Below are 19,344 nucleotides of genomic sequence, written 5' to 3'. Positions count from 1 at the left end.
TGTAGCTGATAAAATTGCTCATCCGCTCTTTCCACATTTCAGAGCTTTTCAAGTAATGCTTTAGTGAACTTGAGCCAGGCCCATTTGCAAGCAAAAATGCTGATCCAATGACGGGGTAGTCATCTATAATGATGTAATCAAACAAACATGGAAAAGAGTGATTTGTTGATATATAATCCTATGATCTGATTATAGAATGTTACATCCCGATTGCCAGGAAAAACAAAGGCTAAATGCAACCCTGAAGTTTTGTTGAAGGTTTCCAAACGTAGCTGTTCTCTTAAGTCAATTGCTAATGAAAACTCCTCTCTGGCTTGATATTTGCAGAAAAGCTCTGTGCAATTTTAAGCAGGGACACAACTCTTGAGTAGCTAAGGACTGCTACGATTATGCCACTCCCACTCTTCAGTGGGAATGAATTTGCTACAGACCCATTTTGGGAAAAAGACTTGAGTTGGTCTCACCCAGGGGAGAGGGCCTTGGAGATCTCATGGGCTGGAGTGCCCAATAGGAATGGGACAATCAGGCTTCTGTTTAAGCCTGCTATGTACTCCTCCTCCATTTCCTTCTTTCCTTTTGCAGCACTGGAGAGTATGACTTGTGCTCCTTCTCAACACTGCCAAGGCCACGGCAGAAGGCTTCCCTTTAGGTCTGGTGGGCCTTTTGACCACAAAGCGGCAATCTTTGCAGCCCAGGGGTGAAATAAGGCACAGACACAATATGCATTGGGTTAAATAACGGGCCACTTTATTAACCAAATCCATATCAGAATAATGAACCTGCAGAGGGGAACATAAGTGCGGGATTATCTTGGTGAGTCAGGCAAAGCCTGCTTGCAGCTATTGGGGCGATTCAACCCCTGCCAGGCAAGGGGGTGCCAATCTCCCAACCCCCTGCCTTGACCACACCCATGTGGTGTGTAGGAAGGCCAACAGGCGTCACCGCCTTCCCCCGGTGCCCTGAAACTCCGAGTGGATGAGACCTGTTGGTCCCAAAGGTGACCCATATCTGCCCTCGGGCCATACAATCCTGAGCTGCAGGCCTCCAGAATCGCCTATCACCTCCAAAGGTGCCTAAAGGTGTCACCTAGCTGCCCTTCACCCTTAACCTTTCCACACTTCCTTGCCATAAAGCGACCAATTAAAATATTAAGTCAAACAGCCAAATCAACCTAATAAACACAGAACAACACCCATGCTAACCCTGAGCACCCTCACCGCTAACCACAGTGTGGAATAGGCAAAAGAAACCCGCTGGCTAAAGGCGCAGGCAAGCCAAATATTCCTAGTCGGCCCCGAAGAGACCAAATTAATCACACTGCAGCAGAGGGAGGGTAGGGTGGGTGCCAAATAAAGAAGAGGGAGAGGAGGAGCCGGCGCGAGCTTAAATAGGCACGGCTGCTCATCCTCTGAGGCGCACCTTGATGACGTCATGCCAGTTCGGGCGCGCCTGCCCTCTTCATTGATGGCAGCTGGGCTTCACTCCAGGCTGCAAATCTCGCCCTGCGGCCCGGTAAGTAAACCGAGCACGGAGCGGGGGTTCTCTTCAGTGTGGATCTGTGGCTTCAAGCAACTTTGGCTTGCTATTGAATAAGGGCGGACTGGGCACCCCTCTGCCACCTCGCAGGCTGCAGTGGCCTACAGGCCATGGCCTGTCCCCCCCGTCTCTCTATTTGCCATCAACCCTTATTTGGATGGAGACTTTGGGGTGTGAGGACTGGGAAAGGTTTGGGATTGGCCTTCTTCCCCATCCATCTGGTTTGTAGGTGTTAGCTCCATCTAGTGCCTCTATGCCCCCTGCCCTTTCCCTATCCTGCTAGATTTCTGCCATTTCCTTCATGATACTGCTGTGGATTTGTCAGCCGTAGTTGTGGGAAAGGCCTTAGCTCATCACTGGGCCATCTGCTTTGGTTGCAGACGGACTCAGCGTCAATCTCAACCTCCCTCCCATGTGGTTTGATCTTTTTTAGCTAGTCTACTGCCCTTCAGTTGGTCACATTTGGTTTCTGACTCTTCAACATTATTGTTATTGAGCACTGCCTGTTGCCTTCAGTATATCTTTTGTCGTTGTTATTCCTACCTGCAAATTCTGGAGTAAATCTGGCAGCCTGGTTCAGGCACATGCTACTGCATGCCTTAGCATTCTTGTTTTAAGATTCTGCCTTTTGGCTGTACAGTGTGTACTGCAATTACTCCTTCCCTTGGAGATTTGCTGATCTTCCACATGTTTGGTAGGCTACGTGCCTGATCCTATCTGGCTGATTTTTTCCCCTTGGCATTTCTGGGTGCAGCTGGAAGAGAGATCCTGGTCTGAGACCCTGGGAAGTTGCTGCCAGCCCACGTAGACAGTGCTGGGCTGGGTGGACCAATGGTCTGACTTTGGTATACAGTGTCAGTGCATTGTACATGACAAGTTTTTGGATGGTGAAGGTAGAAGCCCTTGAGAGGGAGCATGCGGTCTCATGGGATCTTCATGCAGCACCTAGTATGAACCTTCGTGTTAGGAAGCCTGCATGCAAGGCTAATTTATATTGTGATTCACTTGCCAGGGTTTCAGCACTGAAAAAGGAGAAGGTGGAATTGGCGCCAGGTGCCTTCCCCATCCTAGTGTAGATGCCCAACAGCCTATGGAGTCTCAACAGTTAGTTGCACACCTGGCCATCTCCAGTGCTATTGCATCAAGAACTAGGCAAACATGCTATCAATGTGGCTGTGAGTCTGAGGAGTGTCTTATGTTCAGCACCATGCACCTTGATGCCTCATTCCAGTTGTGCATCTCATGCAATTGATGGTGTTCTTGAGGGGTGGGAGGAGAGCAGTGTGTGCCTTTGGGTGTACCTCTCAGGATTAGCCTTTGTTGCACATGTCAGCAAGTTTCCAGATTCCATGATTGGTGGGGTATGTAAAATGCTGGAGCAATGGGCCAGGTTACCATTAGGCACACCAGATAGGAGGCTTCCTATTACCCCAGAAGTCATCTTCTTACTGTTGCCTTAGTTGGAAAGGTTTCTTTCTCTATAGTGGCTTTGATTGCTTTTTATGGTACCTTCAGCCATGTGACCTCCCAGCTGGGCCTTAGCATGACAAACCTCCTGAGGCACTCCAGTGGGAGGACATCTTGATCACTGAGCCAGCAGCGCAATTCACTTTGATGCAGCTTAACCAGATGGGAGTGGGAGCTTGTGTGGGCCTCGCTCCCTGTCTATACATCCAACCCTGCCCAGTTATTGCGTGGTGGAAGTATGCAGTTGTAAGGCCTAGTGGCCCATTGAATTACTTTTCCCTTGGAGATGGTTTTGTACTGACTCAGTACCATTTTTGGGGTGATGCTGGTCATAAACTGAGATCCAGCTGTTGGTACAGCAATAGCAGCTGCCCTAGTGGGCTTCCCATGGAGCACCTCAGGCAATTCAGATGACAATCTGCAGTGTTTAAGGCTTACATCAGATTGTAATCTAGGTTGTTAGCGCATATTCTCATTTTCCTATTTTCCTCCTTGACAGGTTTCAGCCGGTTGCCATATCCTGTGAGTTTGTTATTCTGCAGCCATTTTGTCATCTTTTGGGAGTGTAGAAGGGCCAACTTTTCAGCAATGGGACATGATGACGGATGTCTCACAGGGTTAATGTTTAGTGGGAAGTCAGGAAGGTGTGAGCCCATACTCTGCAATGAGCTTCCCCCCACTTTGTGCTAGTTATATGCAACTGATCATTTCCCACTTGTGTTAAATTTGGAGAAATAACCACTTTGTCCACAGGATGGGGTTTGATATTTGCAGTGGAATAATTAAAGATCTCTGTTGGATCCAGAAGTGGGCCTGGATATGGTGATGGTGCAGTTGGAGCTGCTTGAGAGGTGGAGTTGAATTGGATGAGAGCTGTGGATTGCAATACAGTGGATATGGAATGGTGGGGATTAAATTGTTTGGTGAAGAAAGTCATTTTGGCATAGGTAAAAGGGGTTATATCCCACATTCCAGGCTTAGGTTTTAGTGACTCTCCTCACTTGTACAGGGATGATGGACTTCATCTCTTGGTGGAAGGTCTTGATATCCTTCTAGAAGATCTGTAAAGATCTCTGTTTGAGCTCTCTTGCCTATGTGAGTGGAGGCGAACAAGCAGAAGCTTATCACCTCCTGCGGCATTTAGTGCAGGCATGTAAAGAAATTTAAGAATTCAATTGACAGGTACCTTGAGGCATCATTGGGTTACAGGCACTCTTGAGTTACTGTTCACAGCCTTTGGCTTGGGAGGTCCTTGGGGCTGCCCTTTAGGCTTGGTGCGCACATTTTGGTGAACACAGGACAGTGCAGCCTGGGTGTGCATGTTGGGTCACATAACCAAGCACTTAGCAGGGAGGGAGAATTTTCTTTCAATCTTTGGCAGAGGAGCCATGGAATGTGGTTGTTTGCATGTCCAGGGGAGTGGAGGGATGCTTCCCTCATACACGCTAATTCAAACCCACCTGCCCACACTTACATAATTTGGTTTTTGTTTGACATTTAAATAAATATGACTGTTCCACCAATACTCTGCCATGAGTCTTCTTCCAGGGTGTGTTGGCAATGTGCAGAGGTCTGTCTCACACCCGGTTCCCTGCACAACACTGAATTCTATGAAACAGTAGAGAACAAGTGCTGCTGCTGCTGCATTGGGACTGGAGATGGTTCTGGCTTTGGTATAATTGCACTAGTAGGAGAGGTATGATTGAGGACGTAGCAATGATAGCACTGGCCCTATAAGCACCACCTGGGCAGAAACATAATAGCCACCCAAGATGTCTTAATATGTTCAAAGTGATTAAAATAACATTGAACTATATACTCCCCAATATGGAATGTTTCTGTGTTTTCAGTTTGGTACATGAAAAGGCAGATTTCAGTTTTCTCAGAGGCTTAGTGAGGGCAGTGAGCCAGGCAGTGAGATATCACTGACAACTTCTGTGCCACCAGCCATATACAATATAGCACATGCAGCTAGTGAATATTGCTAGTGGAGCAGTATTGAAGTGGGAGAAAACTGGAGACGCATGAGACTAGACCAGTGGTTCTCAAACTTTTTAGGTTCGTGGCACACTGTAAAACATACAAAAATTTTCCGGCACACTTTGTGTACAAAATTAAAATATATTAATATATTTTAAACTATGAATAAAAATAACTTAAATACAAATGGGTTTCTTCTCATTTTTAAAATATACTTTCATAATATTTGTGGCACACCTAGTCACCTCTTGCGGCACACCAGTGTGCAGTGGTGAATCATTTGAGAATCACTGGACTAGACAGTAGCAGGTAACAAATTATCTGCAAAATAATTTTTGAGCAGAAGCAGTCTGAGTTGTGAGAATTTGGAATTTCATCTTTAAAAGCTCCTGTAATTCCTAACTTTGCCTGGTGCTGGCTCCAGAATGGTTGTGTAGATTTTGGAAACTTTTCTGAGTGAAATGACTTGTTATTATGCACAAACGAGTTGCAGATTTGTGCCACAATTGGGATGTTAATCCTGCAGGAGCTAGCAGCAACGGGCCATGGCAAAGGATGATCCTGTTAACAAGTCAGGCAAATGATCTGTTGTGGGCAAAAGTCTCAAGGCTGTTCAAACAAAGAACCCTGGAAAATTAAAAACAACAACAGCAACACTCACATATACACAAATAAACACACACAGAGCACTTGAAAAATCCAAGCCACTAATGACGAATCTGTTAAATAACATCAGTCAGAGTTTTTCTTTTATATTTCCTATACCTATTCATGGAGTTAAGAGAGCAATAAAGGCCTTAAATCTTCAAGTAAGGGGAAAACATGGCTAGCAAGGAGAAAGCTATTAATATTTCAAAAGCTTCTTGTCTTGCCCTATATGTTGAACATTTCAAGTTTTTTTTTTTTTAATAAACTTATTTTGGCTTCTTGTGCAAATGGAGAAAATGCTTTACACTTTTCAGAAACTAAATTCTTAAATGCTCAAAGCTGCTGATGCACAAACACAACTTTTAAAAATGATACTATTTCTCTGCTGAGCTGTGAAATGTGGTCTCTGGAGCTACTTGACTTAACTGGCAATAGAAGAAAAGAATGTTATTTAAAAAGGGAAATAAGTATGTGGCTGTTTTGCCTTGTAGGGCTAAGTCTTTGGCCCCGGACTTCCCTGAGACCCAATTTGTATTGTAGTGGCCACCCAGAAGTGGGTGGGTGGGGACTTCATGCTGAAATGGGGCCACCACACAGGCATGGTCTGGGGGCTGGGTGGCGGCTGCTGCAGAAGCCAGTCAGTTCATTACTTGCCTCTCCTGGAAATGGGGCACATGGGCATGGAAGGAGTACTAGCCTCTATCAGGTCCACCCATAGGCTACTTAGGAAGGCTCAGTCCAGCCTCTATATCCATTTCAGGTGAGGACTTTCTGGAGTGAAGACCTGAGAATTAAAGAGCTTGAAGACTAGAAGAGGCATTGAAGGGCCAAAGACAGCTGAAATAGGAGGTGGCGGTGCCTCTGGCAATGTCTTCGGCAGTGGCAGCTCTGGAGACATGGGATCTGGCCTTGAGGGATCCAGGCGGGCTTTGTTGCAGTCGTGGTGGAGGGCTTAGAGTGGCAGCAAGGCCTCCAGCAATGGCAGTGATGGGGTGCTGCCATCTTATTGAGTGGTGACTGGCAGCAAGATCTAGCATCAGAAAAGGCCAAACAGTGAGGCTTTCAGTGTGTTGAGTCCCAGTTCCCCCAGGTGGATCAGGGAGAGGTATCAGAGGAGGAGGAGGTTTTTGAGGACAGTGAGGGAGGGGGAGATGCTGACAGCCTGCAAGTTCCCACAGACAGCCCTCCCATCGAAGTGGCTCCCGCTTCAACTGCAAGCACTCCAACAGAGCTCCAGTCTTGCCTCCATCTCATGACTTGCACTCTGGGCAGGACAGCTTGACTCAGCCATTATCTCTCTTCCCCGACGCTCCCATGACGGATAACATGGAGACTAGTGCCACCACCGAAGGGGGATTGCCAGTGACCATCAAAGCCTTGTATGCTGAGCTCCAGAACCTCCAAGCCATGACTCAGGACTTACAACTTGAGAACCAGAACCTTAGAGCCCTGATCGCCCAGGGAGGCGTGGCACTGGCACCAGCACCACCTGTTAGAACAGCCTTTCCCAACCAGTGTGCCTCCAGATGTTGTTGGACCACAACTCCCATCAGCCTCCCATGGGCAATGCTGGCTGAGGCTGATGGGAGTTGTGGTCCAACAACTTCTAGAGGCACACTGGTTGGGAAAGGCTGTGTTAGAATCAAGTCTCCCATGGGGTTACCCTCCGGTGACCAGTTCACCACATTCCTTGCCCAGTGTGAATTATACATACGTGTTTGTCAAGCTGAGTTTCCAACTGATGACTCAAAGGTGGTCTTCATCATCAGTCTTCTGGAAGGAGAAGCCACCAAATGGATCACCCCATACCTGATCAGAAATGACCCTGTCCTAGGTCAATACACTGCCTTTGTCGCTGCCATTAACGAGATGTTTCAGGATCCCCAGCAGAAGGAGACAGTTGCCCACCACCTAGGGACTCTGAAACAGGGAAAGGGATCTGTGGGGGTCTACACTAATACATTCAGTGTCTTAGCCCCTGTCTCGAGGGCTGTCGTTTGGAGCACAGAGTGGAGCTGCTCCATTCCCAGGCACCTTTACCTCTCCCCCACATCCGTTATCCTCCTAACATGGGAACCTTGACCTTGTTGGGGGTGGAGCCCATGTAAATTGGTGGAGCTCGACCACGCTTGTTGGAGAAGGAGGAGAAGCACAAGAGGGAGGGGCTGTGACTCTACTGTGGAAAAGGGGGACACCTGGCCTGAGGGTGCCCTTCCAAAATCGAAAAGACCCCAGTGCCAGAAAACTCCAAATGCCAGCTCTTGTAGAGGCTGAAGAGTTGGAAGCCAAGCCAAAGAAGCAGCCTCATCAGCAGCCCCTCCCATCGCAAGCCGCCCTACTCATGCTGGTGTGACTGACTTTACCCTCAGGACAGAGCTTCCAAGCCAAGGCCATGATTGACAGTGGAGCTTCATCAAGTTTCATGGACTGGGACTTTGCCCGCAAAAATGGTATACCCCTTCAGATGTTTGAACAGCCCTTGTCCGTCGAGACCAATGATGGTTGACCCCTAAAGTCAGGAACTGTGACCAGAGCGACAAAGACATTAGGAATGGAGATCCCAGGGCATGTGGAGGTACTGTCATTCTATGTGGCACCCCGTTTTCCCATGGTGTTGGGAATACCATGGCTGGTATAGCACAATCCAACAATTTTTTGGGATGAGGCGGTGGTGGTGTTCACCTCGAAGTATTGTCATCAGCACTGCCAGCCTCAGAAGAAGCCAGGTCTAGAGGTTGTGGCTGGAGCGGTTCTGCAGGAGGGGGCTCCTTTGCCCAAGAAATATGAAGAGTACCGAGATGTGTCTGACAAAAAGGAAGCCAACCAACTGCCCCCCATCGCCCATACAACTGTGCCATCAACCTGATGTCAGGGGTGTGCATTCCATCCAGAAGGATCTACTCCCTGTTGGAGCTGGATCTGGTGGTGCTGAGGGAATTCCTGGACACAAACCTGAAGAGTGGGTTCATTCTACCTTCTCAGTCCCCGGCAGGAGCACCCTTGTTTTTCATTAAGAAAAAGAATGGGGAATTACATCCATGTAATGACTACTGGGTGCTGAATCAAATCACCATTCCCAACAGTTACCCGCTGCCAAACATCACGGAGATGCTGGAGTGTTCGCGGTTGGCTAAGTTCTACACCAAGCTGGACTTGATGGGAGCTTACAACCTGGTGCGAATAAAGGAGGGGAATGAGTGGAAGAATGCGTTCAAGACCTGCTAAGGCCAGCTTGAATACCTGGTGATGCCCTTCGGGCTATCTAATGCTCCGGAAGTCTTTCAAAACTTCATGAATGACATCTTTAGGAACTACTCGGATTGATTTATGATCGTGTATTTAGACGATATACTGATATATTCGGACTCCCCAGAGAATCATGAAGAACATGTGTGGGCAGTGTTGCAGTTGTTGAAGTGCGGGTTTGACTTGACCACACTGGACTTTTGGGATATCACATTTCACCATCTGGAGTGGAGATGGATCCAGGCAAAGTCCACTGTGTTCTCACTTGGCAGGTCCCCAGGACCAGAGCTTTGAAGTAACTAGTTACAAGTAACAAATTACTTGTAATTCATTACTTTTTTGAGTAACGAGTGGGTAATTCCTTTACATTTTGATTGTAATAGAACTGGGAGTAATTTTACTACTTTTGTGGAGTAATTGTAACGTTTCCAGAATTACTTTTGGGCGTTACTTGGGAGGGGAGCAGGGGAAGTCTTCTGCTCCTCTGATTTGTGCATGAAAATCATGTGCCTCAAACTGGGCTTCTGTGCAGTGTCGCTCTTTCCTCATGCTCTGCGGATGGGCTGGAGGCGACGAGGGAGGAGGCGGAGAGTGAGATGGGGTGGAGTGAAGAAAACAATTATTTTAAAAAATGGATAGTGGTGGTGAAGAATGAAGTGGAGGGAGGAAGGATCCTGATGTCAAGAACATGGATAAAGGAGGAGAAGGAGGCAGCAGCAGAATGGACAGAAAGAACTGTGGAGGTGAAAGATGACAACGTGTGTGTGTGTGTGTGTGAGAGAGAGAGAGAGAGAGAGAGAGAGAGAATACTATGTTTGCACTTGGCACACAAAGTGGCCTCCACCTCCCCCTCTGGCTACTGTGCTGCATTTGCAGTATTTTAACCTTTTTGCATCTCAGGGGAAAATGTTTGCTTGAGTGAGTGTCCGTTAGTTGGTGGCAGGACAGGGTCTGGGAGGTGGTTAAGTGAGAGAGATTATGCTGGCTGGCTGAGTGGGGGGGTTGCACTTGGTTTGATGTGCAAAGACCTGAGTGGTGGCCTCAGCCTCCCTCTGCACCACCCTTACCAGTGGAGAGACCACCATTGCTATCTTATGAATAAAAATAATTATTCTACTACCTCTGTACGTGTTTGTTTATTTTTAATGTTGTTTTAGGCTACTTAGATGTGCAGCAGCCAAGGCCAGCACCTTGTAGGCGTTTTTTTTAAAGTAACTGAAATGTAATTGTAGTGATTACCTTGGAGGAAACGTAAAGTAATCAGTTACTTTCAGAGCAATTGTAATGGTAATTACTACTTTTTTGGGGCCATGTAACTGTAACTGTAATTTATTACTTTTTAAAAGTAATCTTCCAAGCTCTGCCCAGGACCAAGAAGGATTTACGACGTTTCCTGGGGTTTGCCAACTACTACCACCTGTTCATTGTGAATTACTCTGACAAGACAGCACCTCTCACAGACTTCTTGATGAGGTCGGGCCCCTTTTGCTGGATGGAAGCCACACAAAGAGCCTTTGAAGAATTGAAGGAGTAGTTCATCTTGGAGCCCATACTACAACGTGCGGATCCCACATACCCTTTTTTGGTTGAGATGGATGCGTCAGACGTAGCCATCAGATAAGTGCTTTTACAACCAGTGCTGAAAGGGGGGGTCTAAGACCCTGCGCCTACTTCTCGTGGAAGTTGACCAGCTCAGAGCAAAACTACACCATGTGGGAGAACGAGCTGCTGGCCATCCAGGATGCCTTTGAGACTTGGCGACATCACCTGGAAGGAGAGCAGCATGAGATTGAGGTGTGCACCGATCATCAGAATCTGGAGAGTCTCCACACTTCCCACAAGCTGAATCAGAGTCAGGTGTGCTGGCCTCAGTTCTTCGCCCATTTTCACTTCAAAATCCACTATATCCCTCAAGTGCAGAACAAGTGAGCGGACGCATTGTCCTGTAAGCCGGAATACCTCAAAAACCCGATTCTGAGACTGCCACAACTGCTTATACCCCCCGAGAAGATAGTAGCAGGAGCATGCCAGGAATCCTGGCTGACAGATCTGTGGGTGGCGCAAGAGTAGGATCCATTCGAGAAGTGCTCAGAGTTGACGACACCACCCTCTGGGAATCCTGAGGATTTTGCGCTGAGGGAAGGGGTGCTACATTATCACGACACCATGTACATGCCTCCTGGAAAAATGAGGGCCAAGGTGCTGCATCAGTGTCACAACTCCCCTGCTGTGGGACATTTTGGAGTCTGCAAAACTTTACAAGCAGTCACCGGGGAATTCTAGTGGCCTCAAATAAAGCGAGAACATTATGTCTGGTCCTGTCCCACCTGTGTTCAGGCCAAGCATACCATGGGGTGACCTGTGGGGCTCTTAGAGCCACTCCCAACCCCTCAAAGACCCTGGCAAATGGTCACCATGGACTTTGTCACTGACCTCCGTTCCTCGCAAGGGAAAATGACAGTGTTGGTAGTAGTGGATGCCTTCACGAAGATGGCACACTTCATCCCATTCACTGGTGTTCTGAATGCTCAAGATATGGCCCGTTTGTATGTGCAGCCTGTGTATAGGTTGCATGGTCTCCCAGACAGTTTGGTCTCTGACCGAGGGACCCAGTTCACAGCGCTTTTCTGGCGAGCAATGTGGCAAATCCTGCAGAGTGAGCTGAGACTTTCATTGTCCCATCACCTGCAGACAGACGGGCAAACAGAAAGGGTTAATGTGACATTGGAACAGTACCTGCATCGTTATGTCAACTATCAGCAGGACAACTGGGTCTCCTTCTTGCCCCTAGCAGAGATCGCTTACAACAATGCAGTGCACCCACACAACATACTCCATTTTCCCCCAACCTGGGATACCACCTTCAAGTTTTTGCTGCCCCCAGAGCCACTGGAAGGGGTATGATCTGTCATAATGTTCCTGGGAAGCGGTGGAGGACGTTCATGTGCCAGACTTGGTGAGAGCATTCCACAACGCCTACCCGAACAAGCCCAAGCCCAGGGGGTGGAGGGGAATAGTGCATGGAGGGGGGGATGATGCTGAGCCCCAGTTTCCCCCGGTGGATCAGGGAGAGGTATTGGAGGAGGAGAATGAGGTTTTTGAGGACAGTGAGGGAGGGGGAGATGCTGACAGCCCACAAGTTCCCACAGACAGCTCTCCCATCGATGTGGCTCCCACTCCAACTGCAAGCACTCCAACAGAGCTGTTGGCAAGCGATCTGGCGCACACGGCAGCTGCACCCCACCAGGATCCTGCGCCTGGCACTTCAAACACTTCCCCGCCAAACTGCACCCCGCCCCCCCAAGATTGAGCCGGCACCTAGCGAGCCTTTGCTGTCAGATGAGCAGACGGAGGCTCGCCCCCTTTCGCTCTGCACAAGACAACGCAAGAAACAGGATGGTCAGAAGGTGGTACTTTGCAGGAGTCAGAGATTATGGGCTAAGACCTTCCCTATTTAAGGTGGCACCCCCCTAATTGGGGTGCTGAGTCAACTTACTCCATATGCTGCAGAGAATATCTAACTAGCCTAGTTACAGTCATTAGTGAGTCAGCATAGTTAGGTCTATGAAGCACACTGCCTTTGATGTAACCGTTACTTTAATAAAACAAGAATTACTTCCAGTCACGCCTCTGTCTTGTGTCTCGCACTCTGGGTAGGACACAGTGGTGGTGCTGAGAGCTGTTATCTAAGCAGGCAGTAGCAGAAGAGTGGCTTAGGTTTCCTCAGAAACTGGTACAGTAGTGGCTGTGCTGCTGGTAATAAAAACAATCATCTGATTTAAAAATTCCACAAGGGTTGAGGAGTGGTGAGATCACTAAGAGGAGTGACTCAAGGCTTCAGCGGTGCGTGCTACCATTTTGCAACTACATGTGACTTCAGGTGCTGATAATGTTCCCTAAGCATTCCAGGCCCCACCAGAGGAGCAAACAAGGAGGAAAGCCAAGGGGGAGGGACTCTATGGTGAATGAGCTTTTCAGTGGGAGTGGGTGGAGGCCATGTTCACCCCTGTTGTATATAAGCCACAGGCCTGTACCACCAGCATTCCATGCACCTGCCTCCTTGGGCCCTATAACCAGGCACATGGCAAGGGGCCTAGGGCAATGAAGACCTTGGCTTTGGAATGTTAAAAAGGGGTACAGTGGGGCCCCACTCATACGGCGGGTTACATTCCAGACCCCTGCCTAAAGGCGAAACCTGCTGAAAAGCAGAACTCCATCAATAAATTGGTGCCTGAGGCCCAAAAAATGCCGTAAAAGCAGAACAAGCGCCATATGAGTGGGGTCTTATTCTAATTGAAAGCCGCCGTATTAATGGAATGTCAAAAAGCGGGCTGCCGAAAAGCGGGGCCCTACTGTACTTCAGTAATCTTAACAATGGTGCTTCCTGTGTGGCAGGTGATAGGATCCAAGATCTCTCATCCTCCAGTATCTTCTGGGGAATTTTCCTCATGGTCCTAGGCATCACTTGGCCGGCTCCTTTTGCATGTGCCATGATTTATATGGACAAGTGGTCAAGCTCCACCTAGCCTTCAATCAGGATAGTACCATGGTTGCTCTAGCAAAACCCAAGAAGTGGGCTGCTCAAAAACAGTGTTGCACCCTCAGACAGTGGTGGAACAACAGGTGCGTCTGCTTCCTCTGAAGAGAAATCCCCCCCCAAATACCGGAAAACAGCTGCTAAGGTCCCAGACGTACCAGAGTGGGCCTTATGTAGGCAGGGGAAGGCTTCCTTGGCTGAGCAAGGTTTGTGTCTCAGCAAGCCACACATTCTGAGGAGGAAGCAACTTCCACTTATACAGATTTTGAAAATCTGCTGGGGATCCACCTCTCCCGTAAAGTCCAAGAACACATCCTGGCTGGATATCATGTTGATTTATTTTCCTTGTTTTGCCCTAAGTAGAAGGAGGGAAAGGAGAAAAAGAAGAAGAAAGCTAGCTAAGGGGAGGGGGAGGCTGACTACACTTCTGCCAAGTAGCTGGCTGGGTACACGGTATTTGCTGGGGTGGAAGCTTCTGCATACCTTGAGTGCACCTCTTAAATCACCTCAGTGTGGTTCTCAGGGCCCTGACTGTCATCAAATACCCCCTTTTGCCATAAGCCATCTAACAGTCCCAGAGCCTGCTGTGATCTCAGGAATGTGGCTGGAAATTGTGGGTCCCCAGATAAAAAATAAAGCTGAATGGCCTAGGCCTCAGAAATAGCCTTCAAAAATCAACCTTTTTCACCTTGTACGCTCGGAATACATTCAGGAAAAATGTCACAGTCCCTGATGTAAATTCTCACATGACTATACTTGTCTGAGCCTCGATCCTTGGCTGACATGTCCCTGAGGAAGGGGTGGGCAGAACTGCTTTTAAGGGCAAAGCCACACAGGCCACACAGCCCCCCCGAAAGGATAAAACTCCAATGCAGAGTCTGCACAGGCAGCTTAGAAGTACCAGTGGAGCATACCCCTGTCTGCAATTTGACAGACACCATTTACTTAGGAAGGTCAAACAGGGAAAAATGTTATACCTATATTTTTATTTCCCGATAGTAGTGAATAAGGAAGACATGTGTTTGTGTTGAAATTGCTTGTTAAGATGTTTTTAAAGTTTTTAAAAAGTTTTTTAAAATTACGCTTTGTTTTAATATATTTTTTAAGATGTTTTGTTTTAATATATTTTAAAGTCTGTTTTTATGATGTTTTCAAGTGTTTTTAGTGCTTTTGTTTGCCTCCCTGGGCTTATACTGGGAGGAGGGCGGGATATAAATCTAATAAATAAATAATAATAATAAATCAGTAATCTCTGGGTTGCCAGAAACATCTTCAGCCATCAAATGCCTGGGTAAACAGAAATGTTTTCAAATTCTTCCTGAAAGTTAATAGTGATGGAGACTGACACACCACCCAAAGCTCTAGCTCGGGGGAGGCAAGATGAGTGAATGCATCCCTGGTTGGCACAGCATCTCTGGCACCGTTCCATGCCAAGCAGGCCCATATCTCCCTTTCAGAGCTTGGAAAAGTTACTTTTTTAAAACTACAACTCCCATCAGTCCCAGCCAGCATGGCCACTAGATTGGGCTGATGGGAGTTGTAGTTCAAAAAAGTAACTTTTCCAAGCTCTGCTCCCTTTTATCATCAAAGGTGGGGCAAATCCCCAGGTTCCCCACAACAATTGGGATTGGGGGTGGAGGGTTCACACATCACACAGCAGATGGGCTGTGCAATGATTGGATCCTTCCCTATGCCAAGCTAAACCCTGAGTCACTATAATCAATAAAAATTGTAGACTTCTTTTCTCCATATCAGTCTCCTTTCTTGCTATTTCTCCACCCTCAGGTGCACTATACAGCTAGGACCACAAGTCTGCAGCCTGTGGTGATTCCACTTAACATTTCCCCACTTCCTATTTAACTTTCTTCTTTTCTAATTTGTACTGGAACAATGAGATGGTGAATCTTCAGGGGAAAAGTGGTGTTCTAATTGTACGTGCACTTGCTCAGTAAAACCATGCACATGTGATGAGCCACATTGATTCAGATCTGTAGTGCTGTCTGCACTTTTGGATAAGCAACAGGGTGCAGAACTGTGAATAATAACATTAACATGAAACCTGTGTTATTGTAGGTGAAATCTGAGAGACAATAGACATTATCAATGAAATAAAATCTCACTTTAATTGCTAAAGGTTAATAAACTAGTATACACAACTGACATGCTGGAATGATTAAATCCATGCTATGTCTTATTCAAAATGCGATTTTCTTTAGTAGTACAATAATTAGATCTCACTTGTGCCCACAGTATCAGGAGGTTCAGAATTAATGATCTGCACAAATGCTACATACAGGCGAACAAAATCTAATTTTTAAATCTATTGGATACAGTTTTATTAAATTACAGGGGTGAACACAATTAGTGGAACTCATTTTCTTACATTAAATTTATTTACAGTGATTGTATCTTTTCCTTGGATAATTACCTCTGAGGTGTAAAAGCAACCTTACTAGTGGTATTAGGAAGATGCATTACTTCAAGGAAGTTTCTTGCAACAAATTGTAAACATGAAGTAAAAGGTAGAAGAGGGAAGGAGGGGAGAAGTATTTATACTGCAAATCTTCAAAAATAAATTATTTTAGTGTCACTTTTTGGATTTTAAAAAGTGACTTAGCCCAGAAAGAAATATCCCAATGTAGGCAGCTGAACTAGACTCAATATCAGTTTATACATACATGTCCATCATTTGATGACTGCAGTGTCAAGAACTGACCTGCATGTAAAAAAGGGTATTTATTTGGTCAGCCATAAGCCATGGCAATATTAAAAAAAATCAATACAGAATGAAATCCAAAGTTAACAGTACTTGTCTTGGTACATCATAAATTAATTAATTTATAGTTTGTGTGTGTGTATGAATGAGCCACCATACATAAAAACTACCAATAGACATTTCAAATGATTTGACATCACCTCTAAACAATGTTTATCAATTGTATTAGCTCACACAATTCATGGAATCAAATGTTGCATGTGTGTGTGTAGCAAATCACCTCGAAACAAAGTTAAAGCACTGTTTTTGGATAAGTTAAGCATGAGGGTAATCAAAGGTGAAGGTTAGAACAAATGGCAGTAAATATACAACAACTGACAACATGAATTCAGAGAAACCACTAACGTTTCTGACCACAAAATTAAGTTTGGGTTCCACTTTGGAGCTTCAGAAAGGAGCAAGATTTGGTCTTAAGTGCTTTGGAGGCTGTCCAATTCAGTTCTGGGTTTAAATCTGAATCCTGATTGGGAAAAGCAAAAATTCATGTCTTCTCTGTTCACTACTATGGGGAAATAAAAATATAGCTATAACATTTTTCCCTGTTTGATCTTCCTGAGTAAATAATGTCTGTCAAATTGCAGACAAATAGGTCCAAGGGTTTTTATGCTAGACTCGTTAAACACTTCAAAAGGGAACAGTCTATAACTTTTTTTTTACAGAAATGGATGAAATTTGCAGGCATGGTAGCTCCTTCTTAGAGAGTGAACCTTACCAAATTTCAGAACAATGGCTGCAGTGGGCTTTCTGCAAATAAAAGGGATTTTCTTCCCTCCCTATGGTTTTGTGCACAACACTTTATTATTATGAAATTGACATAAATTTGAAAGGTATCCCTAGGAAAGTAACCTGCAAAATTTTAGAAGAACGGTGGTAGGGGGCATGGGCTAGCAAATTATGACGTATGCCAAAAATAGCTGCAGGCTTGTGTTCTGCCCAATTAGCACCAAAAGTCACAGAAACAAAGTGCAACACTGATTTGACAGGAGTGGATGTGTGGTCATGTGCCAGAGAGGCAAAAGGACTTGAATATCAAGCATTTTTCCAGCAAGCACCACTAACAGAACTAACAAAGAGCACAGGAAAATAATAAGGTGATACATTACTATAGCATCCTGTGATTTGAAAGCTCTGGCAAATTCCCTCTGTTGTGACCCAGGTCAGGGAGGAGGGCTGGCAGGAGGAGGACTCTGACTTTGAGGACTTGAGCGAAGGATTGAGGGAGGAGGTCTTGCAGCATCCTCAGCTTCCCCCTTCCCCTGTGGGAATATAGGGAGAGCTGTCAGAGGATGCTGTCGAGGGCACGCCCCCTGCTCCAGCAGCAGAGGAGCCACCTGACCAGTTGGCAGATTCCAACCGGACGTCCAGCCATTTCCCACGCCCACCCAGATGGCCAGCCCCCCTCAGTCAGAGGGGGAAGTTGAGGTCCAGCCCCTCTTTCCCCACTCTCGCAGGATCCAGAGGCGTGAAGAGCAATGGCCGGCACTTCAAAGGAGCAAATATCTGTGTGCGAAAGGGAAACCTATTTAAGTGGGTGGAGACAAGGAAGGGGTGCTGAGCCAACTTCTGCAACTGGAGAGTAGGTTAGTCAGTGTCAGGCAGAGAAATAGTTACTAGAAAGCATAGTTAGATGAATGAGTCGAAAGGCTTTCAAGGTTGATGTAACTTTAATAAAATGAGAAAGCTTTACTGAAACATTTGTGCCTGTATTCCTCGGCTCCGAACAAGACAACCTCTGATTAGAAGCTAGACCTGTCAATCACAAAAGAGCTCTGCTTCCTCTGTCTCTCCACCCTGACATTTTCCATATGTGGCAAGCTTGGGTGAAATGTTTCATTTCTTGCAAACACACTGTACTATCTGAAGCTTTTTTTTAAAAAAAAACATGTGGATCTCTGAATCTCCTAAAGTGCTTCAGAGGTCCCACTTTGGTTTGGTGCACTTCTGTGAGAAATTTCACTTGGCCATTCAGGAATGCTGTACACAGGAGATTGGACAAATATGAAAACATAGTAGGAAAGCTTTGGTTTCTTGCTAACAACTCAGAGTTATTAACCCGCAAAAACCTGTTAAGAAGAATATGATAGCACATACACAGAAAATCACTGCAGCCTATCTAGAGCTAGTTGTTACTAGAAGGGATTTTTTTTAAAAAAAAATCGTAATAAATATAAGGGCCCAGATGATCTCAATGATTTTTGGATGGATGTAATGTTTTGCTTTGCTTATTTGTATTATGTTTTATTCTATACATAACACTGTATATCAATAAACATGATCTGATCTGCTATTTCACAAAATATTCTCATTTATTAATAATGTAAATTTCAATATGAAAGTTAAATATTTGACTTCGTTCTAAACTCCCATTCTCTCCAGTTGTTTGGTGATGTCTTCAGTTCATCTCAACCGCTTTCAAGTCATAGTCTGGTCAAATATTGAAGAATGTATATCTCCCATAAAGAAATAGTGAGTAAAACAAAACTTTTTTAAAAAATAACTTTTTAATTGAATGTTTGAAAATATACAATAAAACATGGGCAGGTCAAAACACAGAAAGAGTAATTGTAATATGGGGCATGGTCTAACCTTCATATCACTTGCTTTTCTAGGTTGTCTGGAAATAACAGCAAAAGTTGGTTATCGGAAGAAAAGACCTCTACCAGGGGAAAAGGGGGGGGGAATGATATTACAAAATCCACTGCTGTGCATAGGCCAAAGGTGGGGAACACCCATGTTCTGGTTGGTTAGTATAGTCAATAAAATCAAACCATATGGCAAAGAAGGTGTCATTCTTACTCTGACCTCAGGCCACCCACAGCTTTTGCATTAATTTCTCCAGGAAAGCAAGTTGCCATATGCGGTCATACCATTTGTCCAGAGAGAAACCACGTAGAGTCTTCCAGTCCCCCACAATGACCTCCCAGGCAGCGACCAGCAGCAGTTGAATGAACTCTTTAGATCTAAGACCTCTATTAGGTCCTATACATAACCCAAGCACTGCCATTTCTGGGGTTCTTTCAACAGTCTGGTGATGCTTTCAATTTCAGTAAAAACTGCTTGCTAAAAAGATTACTTTTGCACATTCCCACCACATATGCAGGTATGACCCAATAGTGGTACACCCTTGCCAGCATGTGGCAGGAAACTCATTTCG

General features: G+C 45.9%; 1 long non-coding RNA gene across 1 annotated transcript; it reads left to right on the top strand.

Annotated features, from left to right (window-relative positions):
- The first annotated feature begins 1,427 nt into the window (after window positions 1-1,427).
- On the top strand, window positions 1,428-18,888 carry LOC133365490 (uncharacterized). Its single transcript, XR_009758228.1, has 3 exons — window positions 1,428-1,512; window positions 18,567-18,656; window positions 18,800-18,888. It is a non-coding gene; the product is annotated as an uncharacterized LOC133365490 (long non-coding RNA).
- Window positions 18,889-19,344: the final 456 nt, after the last annotated feature.

Source organism: Rhineura floridana, chromosome 10, assembly GCF_030035675.1.
Source record: "Rhineura floridana isolate rRhiFlo1 chromosome 10, rRhiFlo1.hap2, whole genome shotgun sequence".
NCBI classification, from domain to species: Eukaryota; Metazoa; Chordata; class Lepidosauria; order Squamata; family Rhineuridae; genus Rhineura; species Rhineura floridana.
This window is presented reverse-complemented; position numbering and strand designations above follow the sequence as displayed.